Genomic DNA, 21,678 nt, shown 5'->3' on the forward strand with positions numbered 1-21,678 from the left:
TTAAATTTGACCCTTTTAGGTTTTCCTGCTGAGATTAATTTCCCAAAATAACATCCCCCTTTTAAAGAAAACCTTTCTTTCTCAGAAGCTCTTGTTCTCATGGGACCTTTCCACCATTTCCCTGATCGCCAGAGGCTAACCAACAATCCTTCACAATCTCATAAGGCATTTCATTTAAATTTATATTGAGAAATTTATAGTCTTATTAAGTTGTCTTCCCCTGAGATTCATTTTGCCATGTTTCATTGGTATGTCATTTTAAATAGGTGCCATTTAAAAGCTTGCCCCATATTTTTATGGGCCACACTACAATCAAATGAGGTTAAATAAGACTTGAACATTTCCATGTGGAGAGTCAAAGAAGACACTTTTTCAATATTTTGGTTTTACACTGCTTATTCACATGTGCTTATTTAAGGTTCTATGATTGCTTAATATATTTGACTCTAAATTTTATATTAATAACAATGATGAGAAGTGATTAATGATTGTATCCACATTGAAAAACAACACAGTTCATAACTTAATATTTAAATTTTTTTTAATACCTAAATATGGTTTATCTAAACATTAGGCATTGAAATAGTCTGTTTTCTTTCTTTCTTTTCTTCCTTTCTCTTTTTTCCCTTTGTTTGTTCATTCTTTCTTTTCTTTTTAGTTTGTAACACTAGGGATTCAATCCATGTGTACAAGGGTGCTTTGTCATTGAGATACATTCCTAGCCCTTTCTACCTTTTTTATTTTGAGACAGGGTCTGGCTATATTGCAGAGGATAGCCTTGGACTAGAGATAATCCTGCTTCAGCCTGTCAAGGAACAGGGATTATAGGTGTACTCTACCACATCTGGCTGGAAATAATATATCTTGACATAGTAATTAGATAAGGAATTTCTTCCCTCTTTTTCTAAGCCAGATTCTTGGAAATATGCAGACCTAGCAAAGATCTTCAGCTCATATCAACTATAATACTGAGTTTTGAGGACTGTACATCTACATGTTCCTGAACACAATATCTTTTCTTTATATTCTCCTATAAAAAGATGAAACTATATTAGGATACCACCTGGCATTCCTCAAATCTGACATGCTTGGAGTTTTTGTCCTTATGGGAGCCTTTGGAAGCAGTTCAAATAATATCAATTCAGCACAGAGACTTCAGCTGTCATCAGCAACAACAAAACTGCTCCAGACATGATGACAATTACTGCATTAAGTTCCTAGGGCTGTTGGAACAAAGGTCCACAAGCAAGTGGCTTATGAGAACAGACACTGTTTCAGAAGTTCAAATGTGTCGGGAGAACTAAACTCTCTCCTATAACCCTTTGCAAAATTTCAGAAAATGGGCCAAAATTCCACCCAACCTCTGGAATTCCATGTCTTATAGACACATAATTTGAGTTTCTGCTGCTGCCTTCACATTGCTTTCTATCCTGTGTTTCTGCTTTCTTACTCCTCTTATAAGGATACTCGCTAAATCAAATTACAGTCCATTCTAGTGTCAGTATCTTAGCTTAATTGAATCTGCAAAAAACCCTATTTCCAAATATAGTGACATTCACAGATATCAGAACTGCAACATCAACTTAGCTTTTAGGATGATAATTCAACCCATAAAAATGACTATGTATACAGCAACAACAACATTAATAACCTGCACATGCACACACACATACATTTTCGAATGTTTGTAATGTTATCTCTAATCTTTATTAACATTCTGAAAAATGAAGACTATAATTCCCTTTTCTTCTGTGAGGAAGTTTAGTCTTCAAGAATAAATGGATTGTCAATATTGTACTGGAATATGTGTCAGAGCAAGGATTAAAGTCCAAATTGATGTGAATCTATTGTGCTACAACCAGTTTCTATCCAGAATAAATTGACAGTATTTGTTCATAGGTTCAAATTCCCTGGAGTGACTGGGGTAGCTGGAGTAGTTGCTATTTCTCCAAATGACCTCCAGATATTTGGTCTCATCAACAAAGGTGTCCAACATCAGCAGCCTCTGAAACTTTGACAGTAATGAGAGACTTTAACTCCTGTAATTTAAAATTGGTGTTTCTCATGAGTAGAAAGTTTCACCCCAGACAGAAGATCTCAAGAGGTGATATCTTTTGTAGCAATTATTTATTTTTTTAATATTTATTCTTAAGTTTTAGGTGGACACAATCTCTTATTTTATATTTATGTGGTGCTGAGGATTGAACCCAGTGTCTCTTATATGCTAGGCGAGCGCTCTGTCACTGAGCCCCAGCCCCAGTCCTTTTAGTCGCAATTATTATCTATGAAGTTATAGGGAGTTCCTTGTTTACTCGGTAGTTTTTGAGTTTTCACTGTTGAAAACCTTAACACTTTTTTTTTTTTAATAAGCATCTTGACATGGCAGAAATCTCATTCAGGCATGTAATGAGAATCATTGTGTCATACAGACTAATCAGAGGTTATTTCCCCAAACCTGAAATATTTCAGGTACTATGTTAGATATCAACAAATAACCTGAAAATAAAATTATCAGATATGATGATAGTTAAGCAAGTACATACTGGAGACTCAGAAAGTCAAGGGTTGAATGTTTAATATCCTTTATAAATTTCATTTATATACTTAAAAACAACAAACAAAAAAACAAAAAACACGATGGCCTTTAACTTTTCTTCATGTTGTAACACAATTATATTAACACAATCCAACATCTCCTCCACATGAAGAGTTATATAGGTCATTAAACAGTGTTTTAACCTTTACCCTATTTTCCTCTAATCCATTTTGTCTGAATAGACAGAGTGATATTTTTAAATGTGAATCTGATTACTGCTGTTCATTTTATCTTTAAATTTTGAACTGCTTCCTCAATGCTCTTGGAATAAAATCATGTCCTGTTTTCCCTCTCTAATCTTATAGTGTACATGTTACTCAGATGAGTTAAGCTGTCTGACTTTTTCTGAGAGTTTTCTCATATGTTATTTTTCCCCCTGGAAAGCTCATTGAAGGAATTAATATATAAATTTCCCTGGTCTCAAATGTTATTTGTGTAAACTAGATTATTCTTATATACTATTATATATTCAAGTATATTTTCTTCTATGGGCTATGAAACCCACTCATACAACTTGGGGAATTAATTGACATATATACATACATTTGCTGGTTACCATCTAACAATAATTTATGCTGATATGAGAAACTGATGTGACTCCATTTTTGAAAATAAGTAAATAACAGCAGTTCTACCTCAAGTCCTGTTCTAAGGAAGGGGGCATGACCCTTGTCCTTGGAAAAACATACAGAGCCTTTCTAGGCACATACCCACCCTGGTGAGTTGTTTGTCTTTAAATAATAGGAGAGATCTGTGGTGCCAGGTGTCCCTGACTCAGGCTAGGTGAGGACCCATAACAATCCCCTAGCAACCACCAATCAGCCTGAGACAGGGAAAATACCTGGGATACCAGATGACCCTCTCAGTAGTTTATGGTGGTTGATAACATATTGGGAAACCATGTAGTTTAGCCTGTACACCCCTCGTGGCCTAAACCAATCAGTTCAAAGAAATCCCCCTCTTATATTAACCAATCACCCCTACCCAACTTGTTCCTGCCAGTGAATGTGCTAATCAATGTTAAGAGTTGTTGTTTGATTTTCCCATGGTATGGAATGATTTGCTGTGTGATGTTACGAAGCATAGAATATCCCCCCAAAACCTATAAAATCTCACTGAACAAAGGACTGGGACTCACTCCCTGGTACCGCTGTGTTGGAAACAGTTGTGAGTCCAGGCTCTCAAGTTTGCAATAAAGACTCTTGTGTGAGTGCATTGGATTTGGCTCCTGGAGATCTATTGGGGTCCCATGAATCTGGCATTACAGATATTATTCTGAAATAAATGAGAGAATTTGTAAAAAAGAATAATGTTGACTTAGAACAAAACCTGAGAGAACCTATATTAGATTAGAAAAAGGATGTCATAACAAATAGAGACTTCCAATAGAAAAATTTAAAAAGTAGATCTAAGAAATGGGAAAAATAGAAGAATGTAGACAAAGAAAAAAATTTAAATTATAAGTAAGAGATTAAATACTAGAGGACTAAGAACTAAAAACAGCCATTGATAATTTGATGGGAGAAAAGGTATTAATTACTAAGAGTTTTATTTGTTGAAAAGTGAAATGAGATGTTGAGACTAGCTTTTTGTGATGAATTAAGAACAGATTGGGTTAATACTTCTGAAGAAAGTAAAAGTAAGAAGTATAGACTGTCCTTTTAAAGAGTTTGTCAATTACATAAACAAAATAGATGGTTAGTAGTTCATATTAGGTAATTTAATTTGAGAAATTATATTCAATTTAATTTAGAGATGAAGTGACTATTATTTTATTTTTAGGGGAGAAAGAAAGTAATACAAGAAAGAGGGGAATGTAATTTCCTAACAGAAATCTGATAGTAGGTGAAAAAACACCCATTAAGATATGGAAAGACACGAATGAGAGAAAAAGAAGGGGAAAGTGGAAGATAATTTTTCCCTGAAAATGTTACAAAGCTTAAATTATTACACTATGGACTAAAGAAGATATTAAACAGAACTGGCTACAGAATGGTTTGTTCAGGAGTAAATAAATCTTGAAGATCAGACAACACCTAAAAAGCCAGGGAGCCAAGCAAGAGCAGGAAGATATTTAATGAAGCAATTATCAGAGAACAGATAAGCAAATATTTGTCACTGAATTGGTTTTGAAAAAGGTAGTATAAACATAATAATAGAAATTTAAATTTATGACAATATCTAGTCAATGGAATACTAGAAAAAGGGAGAAGGGATTGGATCTCAGATAAACTAGTAGCTCTAGACATAAATCTCAGCCTTTAGGAAACATGATAGGGAAGCATTTTCTAAAACTGAAGCGGGATTAGCAAAACAAGGCTAGAAATCATGGACTGGAGATCCTCAATCAAAGTAAAATTGTAGAAATTCTCATTTTTTATGAACATTAATAATCTAAGATGTTTCCTAGTCTCCCACAGTACAATGCAATTTTTCTACCATGTCAATGACAAGATAGAGAGCTACAGTCTGTGATAATGTAGCTCCATATGGAGAAATAAGTGAAATTCAGGGAAAATCAATGAGCCAGACAACAGTACACATTTGATTGGTTCTAAATCTAAGAGTCTCATTTTGTGAAATTTTGCAGTAATAAAAAGTAACTTTACAATAAGAGCAGAGAAAGCAGAGTGGTGTTTTGCAAGTCTGATCATTGTTAAGAGAGCATGACACAAGTTGACAAAGGAGTACAGTACTAATACGCTGACTATACACCAATGAGAAGGCTAACCATGGGGTAATAAGAGATGAGGATAAAGCTAAAGTTTATCTACTCATGGACAGGGAATGTTGAGTTTTTAGAATAGGCAGATGTTTTTTGTTTTTGTTTTTCAGACTGAAGGGAGTAACTTAAAAAATTGACAAAAATAGGACTTAATTCAATGTAAGGATTTCCAAAATTCAAAATTTTGTACTCTAATGGCAATCATTCATTTGATAACTTAACAAATTATCCTTAAATAAACTATATTTACATCTACTATGAAATTCCAGACGTTCTTATGTACCCTAGTTATAGAGAAGTGTTCAAAACTGACATGGTCCCACTACCTCAAAAAGGTTAAATTATAATGTGGAGAGATACATAATTTAAAATAAAAAACAGCTTAAAACAATATCAAATGATCATAAGTATGTGGAGGAAAATACTGTTAACAAAGAGTTAAGGAGTCAATGGAGTAACTCTTTGTTATTTCATGTTGGGTGAAGAGATATGGTCTTGCTGAAATAGTGATAATTAGGAAAAACTGAACAGAGGAAAAGATGATCCATTCTGAGAGAGGAATAATTCAGAATGAAGAAATTCAAAGGCTTTGAGGCAGGACCTCATGTTTTGTATGTTTTAGCCTTTTTTTTATTGTTGCAATCAAAAGATCTGATGAAAACAATTAAAGGACAAAAAAGTTTATTTTGGAGTTCACAGTTTCATAGGTCTCAGTTCATAGATGGTCAACTCCATTCCTCAGGGCTCAAGGTAAGGCAGAACATCATGGCAGAAAGGAGTAATGGAGGAAAGCAGGTACGGTCATTGCCAATGAGAAGCAAAGAAAGAAAGACTCTCCTTCCCTTGACAATATAAACTCCAAAGTCTTGCCCCAATGACCCACCTCCTCCAGCTACACCTTACTCGCCTTGAGTTATTACTCAGTTAATCCATATTAGGGGATTGATACATCAATTAGGTTAAGGCTATCAATCCAATCCTTTCAGATCTAAGCTTTTTGCATTGTCTCACACATGAGTTTTTGGGGGACACCTCACATCTAAACCCTAACAGTGTGTTCTAGGAACTGGAGTAGAGTGAGCCCTAGGACTTGGAGGAGTGAGAGAAGAATAGAAAGAAGAGGATCACATAAAAGGAAATGGTATTAGCTACTTAAGAATACTGCTTTCTTGCCCAGTAGAATTTCTTTACATTGGAAATTTCTTAAGCAGATAGCTGAAAAAAATCTAACTTTCATTTTAGATTCACTGTTGCCTTTACAGGAAAGAATAGGGTATGTGAAGAGAAATAATTAGAAAGCTACTATAAAAACTTAGGTGAAAGATAACAGTGCTTTGGGCAATAGTAGGTATGCTGAAAAGTGAGATAGTCTAAAGCTTAAGCTGATATGATTTTCTGATGGTTTTTAGGTAAGGTTTGTGAGCAAGAATAGTTAAGGAAGCAGGACTTTTCAGTAAGCTTTTGAAGGAATTCAATATACATGCCCCTAGTCTTTCAAATTAAAACTCTAATCCCAAATTTAATTTTGAAGATTCCTTGTGGATTCATAACTTTCATATTTAATTACCATCATTTGAGTTGAATTTCAGGAGGGAGAAGGGATAAATAAGTATATTCAGTTTTCTCTGTTTAATGAAAGCTCTATTAATTCATTTTCTACACACTACTTACCTAGGACATGTATAGAATTTATTCAATTAAAACAAACAACAGAATTAATGATGCAGACTTTTCCAGCAAAAAATTGATATCTAGTTTTATTCAAGTAATTTCATTATTTCTACCTGAACATATCTTACAACAAGGTTAACCTTTTTCCAATTCATCTTTTTAAACTTATTGCTCAGTTTTATTTTCCTTAAATTTCTGTCTTTAAAGTAAGTTTGGTAGATAAGAATGGGAAAAAAATAATTCAATAAATAAACAAGTTCAAAGAAGGATTAAGGACATAGTTTTGTGCATAGACATATAAGAGTATATTGGTGTTCTCAATAATTCTCTAGTCTATAATTGATAGGGTAATTTTTATACAGAATAAAAGAATATAAGAAATCTGCAGTTCAAACTGTGTGTTCTGCAATGATGGATGACAATGTTTTCTCCAGTTCTTCAGGGATGGATTAAGCTATTGAAAAAGCCCTCAACATTGGCTAAAGAACAGGAATATATATATGAATTCTACAGTTAATGCATCATTAAATAATTTGTTGCAACTGATTTATAGTTGCAATATACCACACTGTGTCAAATAGTGCAAAATAATAAATGGTATCAAAAATACACCCTCAAAACTTTTGCTGTAATCAGTCTTTTGAGTTTTAGCTTAGCACTTATCTGAGTAGTGGAGGCATCCTATTTTCCCCTTGATAATATCTACAGTATAATGGCTTTTGATTGTTGGCCTATATTTGCTGAGTCTTGTGCTCTCAAAAAAAAATATCCACTTTAAAATAAGGGACTAAAATAAATACCCAGTTCCACTAATGGCAGTAGCAACAGGTAGACATTTTCTAGTTAGAGTAATTGAAAAGGGAGATAGTTTTTGTTTCAGGAACCCTAATATCTAAGGAAAATGACCTTTAACTTTTACATTTTTAATTAATTGCATGAAAATTATCTTCTGATGACATAAAAAATACCCTAAACAACATGATTTAACAAAATAACTTTATTTAACTCAAGATTTGATGGGTGTGCAATTTCGACTGTGCTCAGTTAAAGAATTATTCTATTATCAAAGTGTTTCTGTTTCTAGATGCTGGATGACTATCTGCTCTGGAAATGGGGCTGGCACGGTTAGGTGTGGCATTCTTTTCCAATAAACTATTTCTAAGTAATTAATCCAGAATAATATATATGCGTAAGAGACAACTACTTATGTGAATCTCAAGCTTCTGACCCAAATTATCTTTTTAATCTGCTTTTAGTAGCAGAATATTTCTAATATTAGAGATTCAATTTTAGGTTAAGGCAAGGATTTTCACTTTCTGCATGATTGATATTTTCACCAAATTTAGTTGTGCAATATAAAATGTTTTCAACATCTCTAGCCTCTACTCACTAGATGTCAATGTATCCCTTCATCGAACATTACAAAAATATTTCCCACCAATGACAAATGTGCTCAGGGAGATAAAACCTCTGATCAGAATAACTGGGTTAAGGGCTAAATTCTACATTGAGAAAAGTCATTTCTTAAAATGACATTTAAGTTAAAGGAAGGAATAATACTTGAAATTTTAGCATCTACTAATATATTTTCCTAAAAGTAAATTGATTTTTCAGAATTTACACTTTCTATGTTTCCTTCCTTCTTTCCTTCCTCCCTCCCTCCTTCCCACCCTCCCTGCCTTTTTTCACTCCCTTCTTGCCTTCTTCCCTCCCTCCCTCCCTTCCTTCTTTCATTCCTCTCTTGTTGCTGGGGATTGATTAACACCAGAGGTGCTTTACCACCATGAGCTACATCCCCAGATTTTTTTTATTTTTTATTTTGAGAAAGGATCTCACTACATTGCTCAGAATCACATTAAGTTGCTGAGGTTGGCCTTGAACCTTATTCTCCTGACATATGCTCTCTATGCACATTTTTAAATGCCTGTGAAACTAAAACATTATAATTCATTATAGTTTGAATATGAGGTGTCCTCTAAAGGTTAATGTGTGAAACAATGCAGGAACATTAAGAGGAGAAATGATTAGATTATGAGATATGACCTAAGCAGTAGAATGATTTGAAGGGATTAATGGGTTGTTAATGTAGGTAGGTAGCATGTGGCTAGAGGGAGTAACTGGGAGCATGTCCTTGGGGATTAATTATCTCTGGCTCCTTCCTTTCAAGCTCTCTCTGTTCTCTGACTCTCATGACTGAGCAGTTGTCCTCCACCTCCACTGTATTCTTCTGCCATTATGTTCTGCCCTATTCCTACAGCAGTGGAGTTGGTTAACCATGGACTGAACCTCTAAAATCTTGAGCCAAAATAAACTTTTGCTCCTTCAAGTTCTTCTTGTCAAGACTTTTCATCAGTGATGAAAAGCTGACTGAAGATCAAATGATCTACTATTTAATCTCTGACCCGTTTATTGGATTTAAATACACATTACTCAATATTTATAATTTAAAAAAATAGTGTAGTGTCTGTCTCATTAGTGCTAACTTATTGAAAATAAATCTTCTAACAACTCTGATGACAATGGCCAAAACAGAATGAAGAAAAAAAAAATTCTGGGAAATATGTCAGCTAATTATAGAATTAATGGACCTGAAATGAAAAACACTCTTTATCCCTGTTACGGCCAACTCTCACACAACAAAAAGTTATATCATCTCTCACTTCCACTACCAAGAGGTAAGATAACTTTTGCCCTGTAATCTTTGTGTTCAACTGTCACCATGTACATGAATGGTTCCCAGTGTACATTTGGCATGTGTATGTACATATGGCCGAAACTTCCCTAAAATATCATTTTTTAATTTTTTTGTGATAAAAATATTTTTAAACACTAATTACAATAGAATCCTCTATCTTTGTATTCAATTGTGAACTGGAAGATTTCTCAACCATTTTTCCTAGCCCCTAAATTACCAAACATCAATCAATTATATAATAATTTGGGGAAAGGAAAATTATAAAATATTTAAAAAAATTTTACGAATATTGTTTAGTTGTTGATGAACATTTATTCTATTTATTTGTATGCGGTGTTGAGAATCAAACCCAGTGCCTCTCACATACTGACAAGCTCTTTTCTACTGAGCTACAACCTCGGCTTTAAAATATTTTTTGGTAAGTAAAATTTAAATGTGGCCCATTATTTATTAGACTGAAACATTTGTACTCCTGCTTGATCAACATTCTGTCCAGTCTCTTCAAACTCCATTTATTATACAAGAGTGAGAAATGAAGGACCACATATATGTAGGAGCACGATATGCTCAAGAGACCACAAGACTTCTCTGGGTCAAATCAAGCATAGCCCTTTCTAGCGCCAAAGAATTCCCTGAAACCAGAATCATCTTCACTGTACTTCCAAATTAAGGAGCAGTCAACAGCACAGCTACCAGCATATTATTTGGTCTTTATTTTTTTTCCCTTTGTATCACACTTTGGATAGATAATCCACAATATTTGGAAATATTTGAGAATTGAAGGTATATAGGCTTATAATATTGAAGACATCTGAGGTATTGAAAGCCCCTGTGCCTGGCTAAATTTGACTAAATGGAATTTAACCAGAAAAAAAAATGGCAGAACATGCTTCTGCAATTATGTATATTAGTTTCTTTACATATGTTAATTCCCTGTGATTTTCATGTATGTGAGAATACCTTTCTTATCTAAAAGTGTCTTAAGTCAGATTTGGCTGAATGGACATTAACTGGGTTCAAAAATGTAATGTATTTACAGACTGTTTATCATGATATCTGTATTATCTGACACTAGTTGCAAATTAATCAAAGGTAGTATTTAATTGGGGAAGCCTGATAATAAATGTAAACTCTTGGTCCAGCAATTGGTCAATGCTGTGGGCTTAATTTGTGTTCCTCTGAAATGCTTAGGTTGAAGTCTTAATCTCCAGCATGATCTGGTCCTTAAAGAGTAATCTTTAGAAGGTAATTGGGTTTGGGTGAGGTTATGAGGGTGGAGCTACTGTCTTAGAATAAATATCCTTATAAAAGGAAGAAAAGATGCAAGATATTCATTTTGTCTTTCTCTTTCTCTGTCTCCCTCTCTCTTTCACTTTCTTTTTCTCCATACATGAAGGAAGGCTACATGAAAGCGTAAACAGAAAGACAGTCTTCAGCAAAAACTCAATTATGTAGACACCCTGGTTTCAGACTTCTGGTCTTCAGATGAACAAATACAGTTCTGCTATTTAAGCCACTTGTAGAATTCTGTTACAGCAGCCCAAAGTGATTAAGACAAACTACTTCATCACAGGTATGCATCAAGGGTTGTGTATAAATCACAAGCTCCAGCACCAGCAGAAAGATTTATTATGAACCTGAAAGGAATTGACATATAAAGTGCCAAGAATACTGCCTACACATACTAGCCATACTTACTACTACTGTTATGAACTCTAATTAGCAACAAGATTATATATTTCCAATGAAATAGTGTTAAATATCAACAAATAATGCTTTGAGTTGCAGGAGATTTGCACTGAAATAGAGAATAAGGAAATAATAGTGGCATAAATATGAAATCCAAAACTCACTAGGAAAGGAAAAACAGAAAATATATCGAAGGAGGAGGAGCAAGTGAAGTAGTGCCTCCTGTAGTTAGAAGTAGCTTGAGTTATCAAGAATTCTTACAGAATTCCTGATGGATACTTAGGGGTACACAGTCATCCATAGTTCCTAGAGACACTGTGTGTGCTCACATGTCTATCATTAGAGTGAAGATTGAAATAAGGGTGCTCCTCTTTCTGTTGTGAAGAGAGAATTTGGGGAATATGTTCCCTTTTCTAATGCATATTTTTTATTTATTTATTTTTTTAGTTGTTGATGAAGCTTTATTCCTCCCTCCCTCCCTCCCTTCCTTCCTTTCTTTCTTCCTTCCTTCCTTTCTTTTCTTTCTTTCTTTCTTTTCTTTCTTCGTTTCTCTAGGGATTGAGCCCAGTGCCTCACCACTGTGCTACAATCCCACCCCTCCAATGCATACTTTTTAAAAAATTTAATTAGTTCATGTTGAATTTGTGACATTTGTCATTTAAGTCTGCCTTTTCCTTTTAATACATTTACTCCCCAAATTTTATTCTTAAGAAAAGATACACTTGAGGTATAAAACTAGCCAGATGCTTTTTGGCAGAGGGGCAAACAAAAGATTTACAATTACAGGTTTTCTTAGATAAATGATCTAACACAGGAAAGTGAGAAGCTCAGAGTCAATAAGAAACTTATCTGAAGTTTAGTCAATTTGAGGAGACATGAAGACTGTCTCAATTAACTCTTATATAAAAACAAAATTGGAGTAGGATTCTAAGAGAAGAAACTAACAGATGAGTGGAGACCCAGAAAGTGAAATATTAATTTGATCTGGGAGCAGGGAATGGAATATTTTGTCATCATGGTTTCTTTCAAGGCCAAAGTACTAAAGAAAACTAAGCCTTCAGAGGGAGACTGACTTTGTTTTATCAATGATCAGTGAAAAACATGTATACAATGTCCTAGGACATCTTAAAAATTTCAGGTTCTTGGGCCAGACCTCACTTTCATTGAATTAATAGGTGGGTTAAAGAAGTTATATTTTTAGTGGCTCCATATTACCAAATAAATTTTAAGAACTTGTAGTCTAAAATTTGTAGACTGGAGAATGACAATAAGGGAGGGAATTCAAAACACTCATAAGGATCTTTATAAGAACTGAAATGTTCTATTTTCTTTTGTGAACGAAAAATTTATTTGCTCATTTCTTGCATTTGAAGTACTCTTCGAAATGTTCTACGTTAGAACTGAAAAATATATAAAGCACTATTTCTTATTGACCCTAAGCAATTGTTAATTAAAATTAAAAATAAGATTAGTGGGTTCTTTTAGTTAAAAGCAATAATTTTTTTAAATACTCTTAATTCCAATGAAACAATTATAGTAAAAAATTGTAGTAAAATTAGAGTAAAAAGCAGCAAATGTCCTAAAAGGCATTATTAACTGTTCATTTATTATAAATTTATTGGCTGTGATATAATTTTTTAGATTAGTTGTTTCTAACCATAGAAATTTTTAGAATGTAATGGTGGAGCCTAGGATGTATAAATTTATTTAATATGGATGTCAAGATTCCATGATTGTTGGTTGTCAAGATCTTTAAGTACGCCTTTAAACACTCTTTTACATTAGGTTCAGTGATTTTTATCATTGTTTCTTTTATTTCCCCACATGACTCTTTATGATTTTAATATATAGTGAGCAGTTTATAAATCGTGTCCTAGAATCAATAATGATTGATAAGATTGATGAATTCATAGCTTTTTACCCCCCATGTAATCAGGTTTTGGGAAATTTTTCCATATTCTTTTTTGTTATTTGTTGCTCATCCATTATGTAGCTTTGAGATCTTGAGCCTATTAGGCTTTTAGATCAAGAAGTAATTGAAAGAATTTATTTTTGCCAACATAAAAGCTTTTGGTCCAATTTACCCATATTGCATAATTCCATTGAAAAGCTGTTACCCGATTCTGCCAATCTCAATCACTTTTGTTTAAAGCATCTGTCCCAGCTGTTTCAAACAGCTGTCTCAGTTTGTCTTTTGCTTGCCACCCTCTTTTCCCTCTTCTTCCCCTCTATCTTCACCATATCCCCTGCTTGTTAAGACTCAATATCTGTACATTTTATACCCAAAGTCTGTTTTAAAACATTCTTGAGTACTATTCTTACTTGAATCAGATGGGTAATTTTTTTTTCTTCAAGAGATTATCAGCCTTCCATCAATTGTGTTATAAAGTTATGCTCTACAATTAAAATGCCTATATAAACATATATGTGTTTACATACATATGCATGTAAATATACATATAAATAATATGCTTATTGTAAACATGCAATAAAATATAAAATACTAGGCAAGTTTTTCAATTGATAGATCATTTGACATTTTTAAATCTTGTCACAGAATTTTTGACTACGTTCCTAGGAATTTTGAAACACAGTATTGTTTCCTAATTATTTGGGGCACTCAATTTTGCAATTGAATTTTAAAATATTGTGAAGGATGTTATCCTTCCTATTCCAAGGATCCTGAGGACTATTAGAAGAAAATATATGTGCATAAAATTGGCACCTTGCTTTTCCACACATAAAGTTTGAGTTGAATTGCTATTACTTTCCTCCCCTCAAAGTGTTCTAGTATTCATAGAAAATCAACTAGCTCAAATATAGTGTCTTCTAGAAAAAATGGCTTTGGTTTAGATCTTGTTTTTGCTTTTTTATGGTTAGATCATGCTTGCTGGTCCTTGTTGCTTCATCCTACAGTCACTAAATAAATATACAGGTACTCGTCAAAGGTCAGTGGTAAAATCATGACAGCTAAAGTGGTGTCTTTAACATTGAAGAGATTTGATTCCTTTGTTTTGCTCCTCTCATTCTGTCAAGTAATTTGTAAAAAAAAAAAAAAAAAAAAAAAAAAAAAGAAAAGAAAACAAGTCCTGTCCATTTTGTCAGTAGTTAAATATTTGTTTCAAATAGTTTATCTGCTATATGGCATAGAATAGCAAAAGTGTAGTAAAGTTTTCCATACCCAGTGATAGCAAACAATGTGAACATTGCAACAGGAGCCCGTGTAGGAAGGGCAGCAGAATAGAATAGTCAATTTGATTGATGGATATACATTCCATGTATGTATTATATGTCAAAATAAATTCTATTGTCATGTATGACTAAAAATAAATAAATAAAAATTTAAAAAATAAATTGGCAGGAGAACTATCTCTTTCTGACATGGTATGACTGATATTTATTAGTTCTAATTATCTTTAGAAAAACTTTAAGACACAATATACCAAGTCTAACATGTCACACAAGTGTGTGAAAATTAAAGCTTGCAGGGGTTACAGCTTGACAGAACATACTAGAATGTTATCATCAGCTGAAAACATGTTAAAGCTTCAACAAATGCACTTCCTTTAACAGAAGCACTGCCTGCAAATATGGCAAATAAGCAGCTGGCTTTTCAAAAGATAGGAGCCAAGCAGCAGCACTGGAGCACACAACCAGATAGCCCATAGGTAGCTCCATTTTATCAGGTTAATTGACAAAAATTGTTTCTAATTAAATTAATTAAACATGGGTTGGATTCCCCCCCAAGGTGTGTTTGTAAAATGACTGAATGTGCTGCTGAAGGCATTTCCTTAAACTCATGCTCATGTTTAGGAAAGTTTAAGTCCAACTTTCAAAAGCTGTGTTGAGAAGGAAAATATAAACCTGGGAATGTTTGTTGCCATTTGTTTCTTTTCTTTGCTCTTGATTACTTCAGTCCATCCAAGGACTAGAATATGTCTCAAGAGAAAACAGAATGTTAAAATTTACACATCACCACAGGTAGATGTGTTTTATTGTGAACTGAAGTATGTACATGGCTCTTGCAGTCTTGATACTTATGTTTGACTATTCATGAATACTTCTTCAGGACAACTTTCCATAATCACAATTCAAATAATGATTCTATATTTTACATTTTATATTTGTAATATTGCAGAGGTGCTTTCTTGAACCAGTCACCCTGCTGATGTATACAGTCAATAAATCAGCCAGGGAAACAAACTCTTCATACTCCTTACTCTAATGCATAGACACTATTTTCACACATTAACCACAAAAGACAAGGTTTGAACTGATATAATGTAGAATATCTACCTACTTTTAAAACATGCATTAAAGAGAGTTAAAGGTCTTTCCTGGAGTCAGGATGGACTTAATATTTAATTTGTTAGTTAAAAATATTTGCCAAGACAGAATTAAAAATGTTTTCAGCCTGAGGCTTAGGAGGCTGAGGCAGTTGAACTGATCTTGAGTTCAAAGAGAGCCTTTAGCAACTTGCTGTCTCTGAAGGAAAAAAAGGGGGTGGGGTGGGTCTGGGATGTGGTTCAGTGGTTGAGTGCCCTTGGGTTCCAATCCCCAGTTCCAAAAAATAGTATTAATAATAATAATAATTGCAATAATATGTGACCTTAAATTTTATTATTTTAAGATGCTTTCCCCAACTCCTAGAAAATAATGGAAATGCAGTGTGCTACAGGCTCCAGAAGAAAAATAAAGCAGAGATAATACCTAAAATCCCTTTCATGCTTAAGCAACATGAATCTGAACAAAACAAGAACTTATCAAATCTTTTGACTGTCTCCAAATTCACTCATTAATTTATTTAAGAAATATTTGTTTAGACCTATTATGTGCTAGGAAAATGTAAGTTAAAAAAATATTCTTCATGAGGTTCTCTGAGAATATTGGAGGAAACTATACATTAGAAAACCAAAAAGTAGTAAATTATATATTATATCTCATTTCTAACAGTGTTTTAGAAAAAATAAGTAGTATACATTATGGGCTGTGGAGATTCTCGAGGAGTGATTCTAGGAGAGTGGGTTGTTTAATTGCATAGGGTGATTATGATAGGACACTTTGAGACTTAATGATATGTTATTCAATTGTAATTTCCATGCTCTATTCCTATATAAAATATCAAAAAAAGGAGAACATATAAACATATAAAGTTGTTCAACACTAAGGCAGGTGTTATCTGGTTTCCAAGTATTCTTCTTAACTGTATTTCCTTTGCCTGCCTATCTATCTATCTATCTATCTATCTATCTATCTATCTATCTATCTATCTATCTATCTAATCTATGTACCTACCTGTGTACTTACCTACCTAAAAAAATCCAAATACATCTTCCATATACAAATGAACTCTATCAGCATTTCACACTGAACTAAGATTTCAAACCTGAAAAATTAACAATTCAGATCTTATTTTGAACTTTCCCCTGCTTGCCTGAAAGGCATCAGATAATCTAGTTTACTGTTTTTCTTTTTTGGAATCATCTTTTTATACATATAATCAAATTCAGAAACTAGATGGCCTTATAAATATTAACTTACAGCTAATTAGTCTTTTTATAAGAGAGTGCTGCGAGTGTCTAGTCCATCAAACATGCATACTAATTATAAATAAATGCACCTTTACAGTCTTTGTAAGGAAATGATAGTTTAATCTTAGGACTGTCACTTCTTACTGAAGTGGATGATGTCTAGCAGCCCTATGTCAAAATGAGTTGTCAGAGGGGATTACTTCAAAGACTCTTAGTTTCTTAATTGAAAAAAAACAATAAAATAAAGACAATCCACACTTTAATGAATAATTCCACTTAGACAGTTCCCAATACTTAATTCTACACAGTAACTTTATGCTTGAATAGAGGAAATACTAAGTTATAGGCCAGGATTTGGGTCAAGTCTTGGAAGTCCCTAAAGGCACATATTAAAGTGAACTTGTTTCAATTTTATTCATTTTAATTATTATGTGGCATCAGTAAAACTACAATTCATTCACAATGATTTTCTACTCATTCTAGTTTTTTCTGCATATCAATATTGTTGTAAAATATTTAGCAAACTGGTAGAGAAGAGTGACTATCTTCTCTATCCTGAATTTTACCATATATACCACTATGCATGGCATGGATGGAGAACTTCATGGGCATTATTAATAGATTTCTAAAAAATAGAAGTAAGAGATCTGGTGTAAGATTAGGAAAAATATTTTAACTACAAACTAATGATTTCTTTTAGACTTATAAGACCAAAAACTAGAATAGGCTAGGCATTTTCTTTCATATGTACATTAAATTGATTCTTATAATAATATTATAAGAAATATTCTATTTCTGTCCTTAATTTGGGGATGATAAAATTGCTGATTAGAAAGACCTTCGTTATTCTAAATCATACAATATGAAAGTAGAAACTGCAAATTTCAACATAAATTTGCTTGTATTAATTATGAGCAATTTTTATTTATTTAAGTAATTTTAAATGTTGATATATATTTGGTGTTGTTTTTAGAGAATTCCTTGCTTGCTTTCTATCCAAAGAGTAATTGAATTCTAGAAATTTTTTGAATTAGAAGTATAAACTTCTCATGTAAAATATAAATAAGTAAGAGTGGAAATTTTGTAAAGTAAACTGATAGCTATGTGCACACATGGTCCCAACACAATTTTCAAATTCACTCTTATCTTGATGTGATATGCCTGCCTTCTCCCATATTCCTCCTTCCTCCTCCCCTACTCTCCTTCATCTTTAATATTCCCTATTCACATATGCACATTTCAGCTTCCTGGAAAACACCCAATTTTCTTCTCCCTTGGGACTGGTGCTGGAGATATTCTGCCTATCTAGATCCACTATGTGCTTCTCCACCCTTCTCTGTTCTATAATTGTGATACCTTTATAAATGATCTAAATAAGAAATTATTTTAGACCATTCGGGCTTATATAATAAAATGACTTAAACTGAGTAATCTATAAACAATAGAAACTTATTTTTTACAGTTCTAGAGGGTGGGAAGTACAAGATTAAGATGACAGCAATCTGGTATGTCCTTGAATACTCATTCTCTATTTTATAGGTAATACTTCTTGCTGTGCTTCATGACAGAAGGCATGAAAGGGGAAAGTGGACTAGGACACTTCTACCTCCTTTATGGAGCAATAATCTCATTCATGAGGATTGTACTCCCATTATTGGTCAAATCCCCAAAAGTCCTAACTTTTAGTACTATCATATTGGGTCTTAGGTTCCAGTGTCTGAAATTTGCAAGGACATACATTCAGCCCATAGCACAAATAGTTAGTGAAATATGTTTTCACAAGGGTAAAGCAATATATATTTGTTTTAGTGAATTAAATCAATAAGTATGTATGTATAATTGATCATCTGACTGTAAAATTGTTTCTTTTTAAACCATCTATTTATTTTAAAATAGGTTTAAATTTGCAGAATTGTTACCCAAATGGTTTAGTCATAATATCCCAAAGCTTGGAATCCAATGACAGTTTCTTGGACTTTACTCGTCTTTGATGACGTTGATGATTCCAAGGAAATCTGGTAGAGAATTTGTAAAGTGTCCCATAACTGGGATTTGTCTTATGTTTTCTTTTTTATAATGAGATTTATTATGCGTTGTGAAGAGGATCAGAATTATAGTGTATTTTCATCACCACATACCAAAGATGAATAGTACTAACATGACTTTTCACTGTTAACATTAAACTTAATTACTCAGCTAATGTAATGTTTAAATGTTTTCTCCACTTAAAGTTGTGCCTTTTCCCCTTTTCGTACTGTATTTTGTGGAACAAAGTCACACTACATGGCTACCATGTATTTAGTGGAGAGATATGGTCTACCTATTTAGGTTTTAGATATCTACTTATACTACTTGGAATTTTGCAAGAGAAATTTCTGTATTGAAAATTTTTTCAAGATTTTTTATGTATTTATTCTTAGACCTGCTCCAGGTAAAAATTTTAGAGACTTTTACAGATACATACAGTTATGTAGAGTTGCATATTTAGCTTGGTTATATTCAATGTTTAGCTTGGTTAAGCACCGGTAATCATGCTTTTAACTAATTTATCCTTTGGGTTATATTACTTTCTAAATATGCATCCATCTAAGTTTCTAAATTTATTTTAATTTAAAGTTATCTTGGAAACCTAGGGAATCTCTATGTGAATGTAAAATCACCCATACATAAGTTAATAGGAATATCTGTTGGGACTATGAGGATTGGAAAATGAGATGTGTTTAAATTGAAATTTTGAAAATGTTGCATTAAAGAATCAACAGGGTTTTTGTGTGTACATTTGAAGGCATCTATGAGACCCTAACATATTAATATACTTTGGGAATCTCAAAGAGAGAGTAGTGTACAGCATATAATTTTTTTTCACATTTATAGGTTCAAAGGGCAAATCACAGATTTTCTATATCCCAAATGATATCTAAAACCTATTATTATTTTTTTAAAATTTTACTCAGGCAGAAACTGGGTTAAATGCTAATTAACTCATCCATGACGTGTGAGCCAACCCCTCTTGTTGGCCAGCAGAGGTGCACTATTCCTTTCATAGTAGTAAATCATACAGGTGAACTCATTGCCTACCTCAAGCTTACCACAACTGAAAATTATACAGGGCCCATTTAATTAAGCTGTCTCAAGGATATAAAAATTGGGAAGCATATCACAATATAGATAGTATTGCTTAATTTTATGTATACTCCTAAGAATAAAATATCACATTGCATTGAAATGTTTATTTGTCTGGTTAAGAATAAACACGCTCTTAGTCCATTTAATAGTTCCTCATTAAAACTGGCTTTATTATAAACAAAAATTTAAGGTAATTTTTTCTTTCTTTACCATAAGAACTCTTGTCACTAATATTAAACAAAATAACAAACAAATAGAAGAAATAAAAGAAAATTAGGACACTTCATAGATTATAATTAAATAACTGGGTGAATCAATGAACTTCTATTTGTTTGATGTAGAACAATAATATTATTATACTTTATAGGAAAAACCTGGTTAAGAAATCATGAGCATTTTTTCTATTTACATTCAAAATATTACATGTTTTGACTGTACTCTGATAAGTATTTCCATTTGCAGACTCAGAAATCAGAATTGTACACTTTAGTCTCTTCATTTTTGTCCCCTCCCAAATGCTATTTAGATTAATAAGATAAAATGTCATTCTAAGTCATTTGCACTCAGCCAAGTTAAAGTATGTGGTATGAAAATTTATTCTTTTCATCCAATCCAGTTTTATTGTAAAAAGAAAAATAGTGAAATGTGGAAAATAAGGGGAAAATGACATTGTGAGTTTTTATACTTATTTAAACAGTTTTTATATTCACTTTCATTTAATATATTAGAAAAATTAATGGTTATAAATAATTTTGATATTCCACATCTTAAATATTATTTTGAAATATTCTGAATTCCTTTTCCTTTTGTAAGAATGTCACCTAAAGACTAATTTTATTTTAAACCTGAAGTCTCACAACTTTTTCTTCTGAGTAAACCATTTAATAATTTTCATTTACAACGTTCATTTAAGATTGTTTTAATCTAAAGCTTAGAAATTAAAGTAGATTACTTTTAATATGTTATTTCTGATATATGGCATTTACAACTTCCATTTATTCCAGCTAGCTAATAGAAAATAATAACAATTTGTCTTGCTCACAAAATTAAAGGGAAGACTTCTAATATTGCACAACTACTCATGAGGATTTGTGGACCCTTGATCTCCCAAATTTCAAGAGTTGTTTTTTTTTAATCATGGATTAATATGATGTTTTGTTGAAGACTTTTCAATATGAAGAATTCTGTGTTTATTCTGATCACTTGTGTTATCGTTTCTTTCAAATGTTTCACCACATTTGTGGTACTGAGATAAAATTGACCATGATGTGGTAGTGATTTTTATACATCATAAGGCTTGATTTGCACATTTTGTTTAGGGTTTTTGCATGTTTATTTATGAGATTAGCCTGTGTTTTCTAATCTAGTTATAGCATCAAGTTAAAGTGTTTCACAGAGACCATTTATAAAATGGTTCCAGAAGGTTGACAAGCACCATGAAATAAAGAAGAAATTGAAAATGGAGAAGAAAAATGGTCACTGTTCACAGCTGGTAAAATTATTGACAGAGAAAACCACAGAAAACCCATAGGTAAGAAATTGTAATAAACAGAAGAGTCCAGCCAGGTTTCTGGATAAGAGTATTGCACAGTCATCAAATTCATATTTTGGTATTATCCATGGAAAGACCAATGTGATTGTTCAG

The sequence above is a fragment of the Ictidomys tridecemlineatus genome, chromosome 9, assembly GCF_052094955.1.
Source record: "Ictidomys tridecemlineatus isolate mIctTri1 chromosome 9, mIctTri1.hap1, whole genome shotgun sequence".
Taxonomy (NCBI): domain Eukaryota; kingdom Metazoa; phylum Chordata; class Mammalia; order Rodentia; family Sciuridae; genus Ictidomys; species Ictidomys tridecemlineatus.